Genomic DNA, 10046 nt, shown 5'->3' on the forward strand with positions numbered 1-10046 from the left:
AACATTCCAACCCCCAACCCAGTAGAAGAAAAGAAATAACCAAAATTAGAGAAGAATTCAATGAAATTGAAAACAAAAGAATAATATAACAGATCAATAAATCAAAAAGCTGGTTTTTTGAAAAGGTCAATAAAATAGATAGACCTTTGACCAACCTAATCAGGAAAAAAAGAGTAAAATCTCTAATCTCATCAATCAGAAACAACAAAGACGAAATAACAACAGACTCCTCAGAAATCCAAAAAATCCTTAATGAATATTACAAGAAACTGTATTCTCAGAAATATGAAAATCTGAAGGAAATTGACCAATACTTGGAAGCACCTTCCAAGACTTAGCCAGAATCAAGTGTAAATGTTGAACAGGCCCATATCAAGTTCTGAAATAGCATCAACCATACAAAACCTCCCTAAAAAGAAAAGCCCGGGACCAGACGGTTTCACGTCAGAATTCTACCAAACTTTTAAAGAGGAATTAGAACCTATATTACTCAAACAGTTACAAAAGGTAGAAAAAGAAGGAAGACTACCTAACATGTTCTATGAAGCAAACATCACCTTGATCCCCAAACCAGGGAAAGACCCAACAAGAAAAGAAAATTATAGACCAATATCACTAATGAATATAGATGCAAAAATATTCAACAAGATCCTAACAAACAGAATCCAGCAACACATCAAACAAATTATACATCATGACCAAGTCAGTTTTATCCCAGGGTCTCAAGGCTGGTTCAATATACATAAATCTATAAATGTAATCCAGCACATAAACAAATTAAAAAACAAAGATCATATGATTCTTTCAATCGATGCAGAAAAAGCTTTTGATAGTATCCAGCATCCCTTCATGATCAGAATACTTCAGAAAATCAGTATAGAAGGGACATTTCTTAAATTGATAGAGACCATCTACAGCAAACCCACAGCCAATATCATATTGAATGGAGTTAAATTGGAATCATTTCTACTCAGATCAGGAACCAGACAAGGCTGCCCACTGTTTCCATTGCTTTTTAACATTGTAATGAAAGTTTTAGCCACCGCGATTAGAGAAGAAAAGGCGATCAAGGGTATCCATATAGGGTCAGAAGAGATCAAACTTTCGCTCTTCGCAGATGATATGATTGTATATCTGGAAAACACTAGGGACTCTACTACAAAACTTTTAGAAGTGATCAAGGAATACAGCAGCATCTCAGGTTACAAAATCAACGTTCATAAATCAGTAGCCTTTATATATATCAACAATAGTCAAGTTGGAAAAACAGTTAAGGACTCTATGCCATTCACAGTAGTGCCAAAGAAGATGAAATATTTGGGAGTTTATCTAACAAAGGACGTGAAAGATCTCTATAAAGAGAACTATGAAACTCTAAGAAAAGAAATAGCTGAAAATATTAACAAATGGAAAAACATACCATGCTCATGGCTGGGAAGAATCAACATTGTTAAAATGTCCATACTACGCAAAGCAATATATAATTTCAATGCAATCCCTATTAAAGCTCCACTGTCATACTTTAAAGATCTTGAAAAAACAATACTTCGTTTTATATGGAATCAGAAAAAACCTCGAATAGCCAGGACATCATAAATAAAAACAAAGCAGGAGGAATTACGCTACCAGGCCTCAGACTATACTACAAATCGATAGTGATCAAAACAGCATGGTATTGGCACAAAAACAGAGAAGTAGATATCTGGAACAGAATAGAGAACCAAGAGATGAAACCAGCTACTTACCGTTATTTAATCTTTGACAAGCCAATTAAAAACATTCAGTGGGGACATGATTCCCTATTTAACAAATGGTGCTGGGTGAACTGGCTGGCAACCTGTAAAAGACTGAAACTGGACCCACACCTTTCACCATTAACTAAGATAGACTCTCACTGGATCAAAGCTTTAAACTTAAGATATGAAACTATAAAGATACTAGAGGAGAGTGCAGGGAAAACCCTTGAAGAAATCGGTCTGGGCGAGTATTTTATGAGGAGGACCCCCCAGGCAATTGAAGCAGCTTCAAAAATACACTACTAGGACCTGATCAAACTAAAAATCTTCTGCACAGCCAAGAACACAGTAAGTAAAGCAAGCAAACAGCCCTCAGAATGGGAGAAGATATTTGCAGGTTACATCTACGACAAAGGTTTAATAACCAGAATTCACAGAGAACTCAAAGGCATTAGCAAGAATAGAACAAGGGATCCCATTGCAGGCTGGGCAAGGGATTTGAAGAGAAAATTCTCTGAAGAAGACGGGCGCGCGGCCTTCAGACATATAAAAAAATGCTCATCATCTTTAATCATCAGAGAAATGCAAATCAAAACTACTTTGAGATACCATCTAACTCCAGTCAGACTAGCCTATATCACAAAATCCCAAGACCAGAGATGTTGGCGTGGATGTGGAGAAAAGGGAACACTTTTGCATTGCTGGTGGGAATGCAAATTAATACATTCCTTTTGGAAAGTGATATGGAGAACACTTAGAGATCTAAAAATAGATCTGCCATTCAATCCTGTAATTCCTCTACTGGGCATATACCCAGAAGACCAAAAATCACATCATAAAAAAGATATTTGTACCAGAATGTTTATTGCAGCCCAATTCATAATTGCTAAGTCATGGATGAAGCCCAAGTGCCCATCAATTCACGAATGGATTAATAAATTGTGGTATATGTACACCATGGAATATTATGCAGCCTTAAGAAAGATGGAGACTTTACCTCTTTCATGTTTACATGGATGGAGCTGGAACATATTCTTCTTAGTAAAGTATCTCAAGAATGGAAGAAAAAGTACCCAGTGTACTCAGCCCTACTATGAAACTAATTTAAGGTTTTCACATGAAAGCTATAACCTAGTTACAACCCAAGAATAGGGGGAAGGGGGAAAGGGAGGGGAGGAGGGAAGAGGTGGGTAGAGGGAAAGGGGTTTGTGGGATTACACCTGCGGTGCATCTTACAAGGGTATATGTGAAACTTGGTAAACGGTCTGTGAAGCTAGTGCATGATGCCCCATGAATATATCAATGTACACAGCTATGATTTAATAAAAAAAAAAAAGAGACATCTAGTGGAAGAAGGTACTAGAACAGGAAGCCAAAAACCTCCTAGAAGCAGCGTAAACTGGCTATGATATCTCTAGAGGGCATTTTGGTTACACCCGTTGAAAGTCTTTTAAAAATGTTTTAATTTGAAAAAACATTGACCCAGCAAAAACACTACTAAGAACTATACAAATGAAATAAAGATACGCACAAAGATGAATGTGTAAAGATATTTAAGATGTCGCTTTCTTCAATAAAAAAAATCATAGACAAAAAACAAAAACCAGTGCTTGCTTCGGCAGCACATATACTAAAATTGGAACGATACAGAGAAGATTAGCATGGCCCCTGCGCAAGGATGACACGCAAATTCGTGAAGCGTTCCATATTTTTTGAATGTAAAAAAAAAAACCAGGCATTCTGTCCCCAGAGCTCAGGCTCCTACCACTCTACACAAAAATAGCTCCCTAACTGAGGCTCTCCTGACAAGAAGAGGGGCTTAAACTTGGTTTATTGTGAAAATTCTCTTCAAAAATTTTTATAATAATACAATGAACTTTCATTTCCTTACCATCTAGATTTGGCAATCATTAAACTTTTGTCTTATGTTTTTCAACTACATTTATTTTTATTAAATCATTTTAAAATAAATTCCCCTGTAGTAGATGGAGTAGTGGTCCCAAAAGTGTGATATTAGGCAGAGTAGTGGTCCCAAAAGTGTGATATTAGGCAGAGTAGTGGTCCCAAAAGTGTATGGCCATATCAGCCTAATATCCAGGACAAAAAGTGTATGATCATGTCCTAATCCCCAGATGAAATGTTACCTTATGTGGAAAAAAAGGTTATAATTTTTAATTATATGTGCAGATATAATTAATTTAAGACTCTTGAGATGGGGAGATCATCCTGGATTACCCCAGTGGGCCCTAAATCCAATAACCAGTGTCCTTTAAGAGAAAGGCAGAGGGAGATCTGACACCCAGCAGAGGGGAGGCCATGTGACGGGGAGGTGGAGATGGGAGCTATGCAGCCACAAGCCAAGGAATGCTGGGAGCTAACAGCAGCTGGACGTTAACATGGACTGACATCCTAGAGCCTTGAAAGTAGTGCAGCCCTGCCAATACCTGGATTTCAATCAAACTTCAGGTTTCTAGAACTTTGAGTGAATAAATCTCTGTCGTTTTAAATTTGGTAGCGTCAGAAACTAGTATAGTCTTATCATGATTTAGTATGCATCACCAGTAAAATAAGACAATACAACGATCACACCTAACAAAAGTAACACTAATTCCCTGATATCATATAATATATAGTTTATAGTCAAATTTTCCTAATCGTTCTCTACAGGTCTTTTATGGCCAGTTTGTTCAAATAGGGTCTAATACAGTCAATATTGAATTTGGCTATTGTTCTTTGTAAGTCTATTTTTACTCCTGAAAAAAATGTTTTCCTCCCCGCCCCCCACCATAGTAGTAACTTATTTAAGAGCCTGTAGAGTAACTCACACTCTGGATTTGTCTGATTGCTAAAAGGGGGGACTTTTGCAAAATTATAATTCTGCTGGGCAAAGGTTTTTTTTCAAAGCCCCCTGGGATCCCACCTGAAGGGGAAGCTGATGGGAGGCAGTGGGAGAGTGGGAAGACGTGTCCCCATGGCTGCCGCCATCCTGGGGCTTCCCCAGTGAGCTCACATTTCTCCCTTCTTACTTAAAAAGATGTTAGGGCTCAACATCTGCTAGAGAAAAAGATCAAACAGCGGTTATTTCCTACTAAACTAGAATTGATTTTTGACAGCCTAGAAAGGTAGATAGTTTCATTTTCAGAGATGTTGTATTAGCCAGGGTTCTCTAGAGAAATAGGAACAATAGGATAGAGATATAGTAGATATGTAGTCAGACAATCTACTGTTTTCACATTGGAGGCTGGTGTTATAGTTCAGTCTTAGTCAGAAGGCCTAAAAACTAGGAAAGTCAATGGTATAAATCCCAACCCAAGGCTATTAGAAGAATGATGACCCAGCTCAAGCAAGCAGACAGAGAAGAGAGAAAAATACTCCCTTGCTTTGCTTTTTGTCCTATTCAGGCCCTCTGTGGATTGAATAATGCCCACTCACTTTGGGGAGGGCCATCTGCTTGAACTGGATTCACCAATCCAAATGCTAATCCCGTCCAGAAAAACCCTTGTAGACATACCCAGAGATAGTATTTAGCCAAATATCTGGGCATACTATGACCCAGTTAAGATGAAATAACTATCACACATGTTAAGACTGGCCCTGCACCCAAAGCACTTCTCTTCCATGCAAGGCTCACTGAAGCTGGAATCCCACTTTGTGAAATGCCAACATTTATGTTAATGTTGCCTTATACCTTTGAAAATGTCACATCTCTAGATAGGAAAATGCATTATGTGGTTAACACCGTGGAAGGAATCAATTTTGTTATCTACATGGCTGCCCGGATCAAAGAGGATTTGAGGCTAATAGGTGTTTGACAAAGAAATCCTGCACCTATATTCTAATTTTGCCAGGACTGGATTCCCTGAGCTGGAGGACTAGAGGGAAAGGATTGCCAGTGCCCAGGAGTCAGACTGTACATTGATCACACGGCTAGTTAGAGGGAAGGCAACGGCTCCCAACCTCTTGCCATATGAGAGCTTCCATCAACTTTGGCAGAAGACAAAAAGGAAAATGATACCCCCTGTTTAGAAACTGCCACTGGTGTCTCTTGACTAATCAGATTACTTTGAATCAACTATTATTTTACCCCCAGTGATTCAAAGCCAAGGAAATGTTTTCTTATCATTGTGTGTCCCAAAGCTCTGAAATAAGGCATCCTTTCCTGTCTTTTATTTGATTTAAGGTCAACTTTGAGTGTTTATTGAACTGATTAGCACATTTGTTTTATTATTATTTTTCCATGTCCTTTTATGTTCTGGTGAGTTTATTGGGTGAGGCCAGTTTCCTTCAGAGAGTTTAATCCAAAGGCCTTTACTAGAAGGCTGGTATGTTTCCTTTTCTCATAAAGATAAGAAAACACAAACAGACGCAACAAAGATAGCAGACTGTCTAGCCTGAGTTATGGAGAAAGACTCCATACTATACTCCTCGGCAAGGTCTGCTTATTTCTTCCAATACCTGGTTCACAACTGAGAAAAGTAATCCCCTGGGGTGAACTGGTCATGTTCCCTTGCTCACTCTGCCAGTAAAAGCTAGACTGGCATTATGCAGCATTTCAAAATCCAGGTTCACCACCTGAGCAGTAGGGAAGAAGCTACATAGTTTCTCTCTGATAAGGCATTGGCAGTAAGTTTAGCTGCCAGGGAAGAGAGGCCATATTTAGGAACACATGGATCGTGTGTTTTAACCAAGAGAAAAATCTGTATTGTACTCCTAAGTAGATGCTCTTTAACTCCAAATTAATTTGCTAATATAGTTTTTAGTGCTTTTCATTTCAATACAATGTATGTATTCAGTAGTGTCTGATTAACACCTATTCTTAACTTCATTTTGTCTTTGTCCACTTGTTCATTAATTTCTGCAGCATTAATTCTTATATTACTTATTATCATTAAAGGAAAATCTCTTAGCTTAGAAACATACAATCAGCCCAAAGACACTTCTGTCCTCAACAGTGGGAAAAGTTTAATGTTCTTTCACTTTGCTTCTATATTTCTTCCTCCCAAACCCCAGTCTTCCTCATAATCTTTTTTTATCAGTTTTGAGCTGACCTTTTATATTGAGGGAAAAAAAATTGAGCAAAGGTATTGAAAGAAGACTTCCTTTCAGCCTACCAAAATTTCACAATTTAACCCATCAATTATTTTGATGTTGCAAAGGCTAGGATTTTTCTTATTTTTTAAGGTATTGAAAGAAGACTTCCTTTCAGCCTACCAAAATTTCACAATTTAACCCATCAATTATTTTGATGTTGCAAAGGCTAGGATTTTTCTTATTTTTTAATTTTTTGTTTTTTTTTTTATTTATTTTTTTGAGATGAAGTCTCAAGCTGTCATCCTGGGTAGAAGAGTGCTATGGCATCATAGCTCACAGCAACCTCCAACTCTTGAGCTCAAGCAATCCTCAGTTTTTCTATTTTTAGTAGAGACAAGGTCTTGCTTTTGCTCAGGCTGGTCTTGAACTCTTGAGCTCAAGCAATCCACCCGCCTTGGCCTCCCAGAGTGTAAGAGGCTAGGTTTTCTTTAAAAGAGTGATTGATATTGATTACTTACACTTATTTGCTGCTTGTACTTATTATCATTAAAGGAAAAGAAAGCAACATTTCAGATGTTCCTAGACAGCACTTTCTAGACATACAAACCATTAAATCCACATCTGTTCCATATTTTCTTAAATGTTACAAAGCATAATTATGGATAGTATAATCTCATTAAAAGTGGTGGGACCATAAAGGAATATAGACTTTATACTATTCATATGTAGCATGTTCAAGTAAGTAGACTCAAATCTGGAGCAGACCTCAGAGGGCTTTCTTGGAGGAGGATGACGTATGGAACGATGGTAAGTGCCTCCTTCAAACCAAACTTCCATGAAATACAGAAATCACTCGGCAGGTAAATACATCACTAAACAGGTAAATGAAAACATATAATAAGCATATAAACACATAAATAAAGACATCTCTAAAAAGGTGAATAAAAATGTAAATTAAAGATGTATAACATAGAGTGGGCATAGTAGGTAATGGATTCTTAAAAAAAATATGAGAAAAAAATACCCACAGGAGATGATGAAAAAGTATGGGGAACTGGTAAATGCAATAAAATCCCCTTATAAATCAGAGATCAAATCCTTTCATATTATGAGATTCAAAAAGGCTGAGAAATTTGTCCAAATTCTTTTTTTTTTTTTTTAATTGTTGGGGATTCATTGAGGGTACAATAAGCCAGGTTACACTGATTGCATTTGTTAGGTAAAGTCCCTCTTGCACTTTAGCATGAAAGCAGCCATATGTAATGTGTAAGGAAGCAGATGCAGCTGTGTTCCCACAAAATTTCGTATACAAAAACAGCCAGCAAGCCAGGTCTGGTCCAAGGGCTATAGTTTGCTGACCATTGGTAGAGGTCAGGTTCATAAGAGGAAACAATAAGAATTCTGAGCTTGAACTTGTAAACCCTCTAACTCAACTTGACTGGTGGCTCATGCCTATAATCCCAGCACTCTGGAAGGCCAAGGCAGGTGGATTGCCTGAGCTCACAAGTTCAAGACCAGCCTGAGCAAGAGTGAGACCCCCATCTTTACTAAAAAGTAGAAAGATGAAAAATAGAAGGACTAGCTGGGCATTCTAGCAGGTGCCTGTAATCTCAGCTACTCAGGAGCCTGAAGCAAGAGGATCACTTGAGCCCAAGAGCCTGAGGTTGCTGCGAGCTGTGACACCATATCTCTCTACCCAGAATGACAGAGTGAGACTGTCTCAAAAATAAATAAATAAACCCTCTCACTTTCCAAAAATGTGTATTTGTGTGTGTATTTGTATTTGTGTAAAAGGCACAATGAATGTTCCTGTGAACCAGAAATGGTTCGGAAACCTAGAACTGTAATTTGTGCTAAAACATGTGCACTAGGTGTTATGTATATGAGACAGGGGACTGAGTATTGTAGCTTTGAGATAGTAGAGAACTCTCCTCACCATGGTGATAGACCTGAACTGGACTCATTGCCTGAAACCAGAGGTTGAGAAGGGCTTCCCTGTCCAAGAAAGGAAGGCTGAAAAAGCTGACGCTCCTGTCTTTGACTCTGGCTTACACAAAATATGAAGTGTAGCATGAAGCAGCAGCAAAAGTCATTCAGAATGTTCAGGGTCTGGACAGAGATTCCTGTTGGCTGATTGAATGGATCCTGATAGTCAAAATTTGTCTTAAAGCTGGTGCTACAAGTTGTTAATTTAGGACCTAGTTCTGTTTCCGGACCTAGAAAGGTTATCTAGAAAACTGCTTAGTACAGAGTGAGACCAAAGCCTAGGACCACAAAAAAAAAAAAAAACTTTCCATTCAAAGTGAACCTACAAACCAAAATTTGTGAGCACGTTAGGAAATTTAACATTAAGAATGAAACCAACAAAACAAAGTACCAGGAGATAAACAGATAAACGTACACATGGCAAAATGTAAACAATGGAACAATCTTGATACAACTTTAAAATAGGTATATTTAAAATTCTCAAAGAGGAAAGGAATTTTATCCAGGGAAAGAATTATGAAAATAGAGCAGATTGATACACATCAAAAATCATTAGAAATCCTGGAAATAGAAAATATAGCTCTGAATAAAGATTTTAGTAAGATGGGTAATTTCTATACTGCACTAAAAGAGAAAATTAGAAAATTGAAAAACAGTATGGTGAAAACCACCCAATTTTTAGCACAGAGAAATTAAAAAGATGAAAATGTGAACAAGACTTTAAGAGAGCGACTAGAAGATTTAAATATTATACAACAAGCATCTTGGGAGAGAGAGTATTGAGGAGAAACAATATTGGAAATATCCCAACAGAAAAGATTCCAAAAGTAAGAATGAATCTCCAGATTGAAGCTCACACTGAATGCTGAAATGGCTAAAAACAAAAACAAACCCCCAACTTGGAGCTGCTTTATAAACTATAAAATGCTATACAATTATAAAATGTTGTAATAATGCTTACTGGTAGTGGTCATTATTTTGACAAACCATTATACATAGTGAATTAGAGATGTGCTAGAAAGTGTACTATAATTTTTTGGAAGTAGGAGGAGAAAGAAAAAATAGAGAAGCTCTTTCCTATCAGCATACAAATGTGTTTGGAAAAAAGCTACCAAAACCTAAGGGTCATGAGTTGACTTTTAGGTAGTAGGTCTGTTCAACTTAGGAACCCAATAATGTAAACAAGATAGCAAATTATATTAAAATAGAGTTGGGTCAGCTAGCACTGAATGGAAAAGCTCTTCCCTTAATAGAAGTAGTTTGCGAGTACATTGGGACCAAATTGCTTAGAAT

At 37.4% G+C, this 10046-nt stretch overlaps 1 non-coding gene across 1 annotated transcript; it reads left to right on the forward strand.

The window, feature by feature from the left end:
- Positions 1-3342: 3342 nt before the first annotated feature.
- On the forward strand, positions 3343-3449 carry LOC128560463 (U6 spliceosomal RNA). The gene has a single exon (XR_008372962.1). It is a non-coding gene; the product is annotated as a U6 spliceosomal RNA (small nuclear RNA).
- The last annotated feature ends 6597 nt before the right edge of the window (positions 3450-10046 follow it).

The sequence above is a fragment of the Nycticebus coucang genome, chromosome 11, assembly GCF_027406575.1.
Source record: "Nycticebus coucang isolate mNycCou1 chromosome 11, mNycCou1.pri, whole genome shotgun sequence".
Classification (NCBI taxonomy): domain Eukaryota; kingdom Metazoa; phylum Chordata; class Mammalia; order Primates; family Lorisidae; genus Nycticebus; species Nycticebus coucang.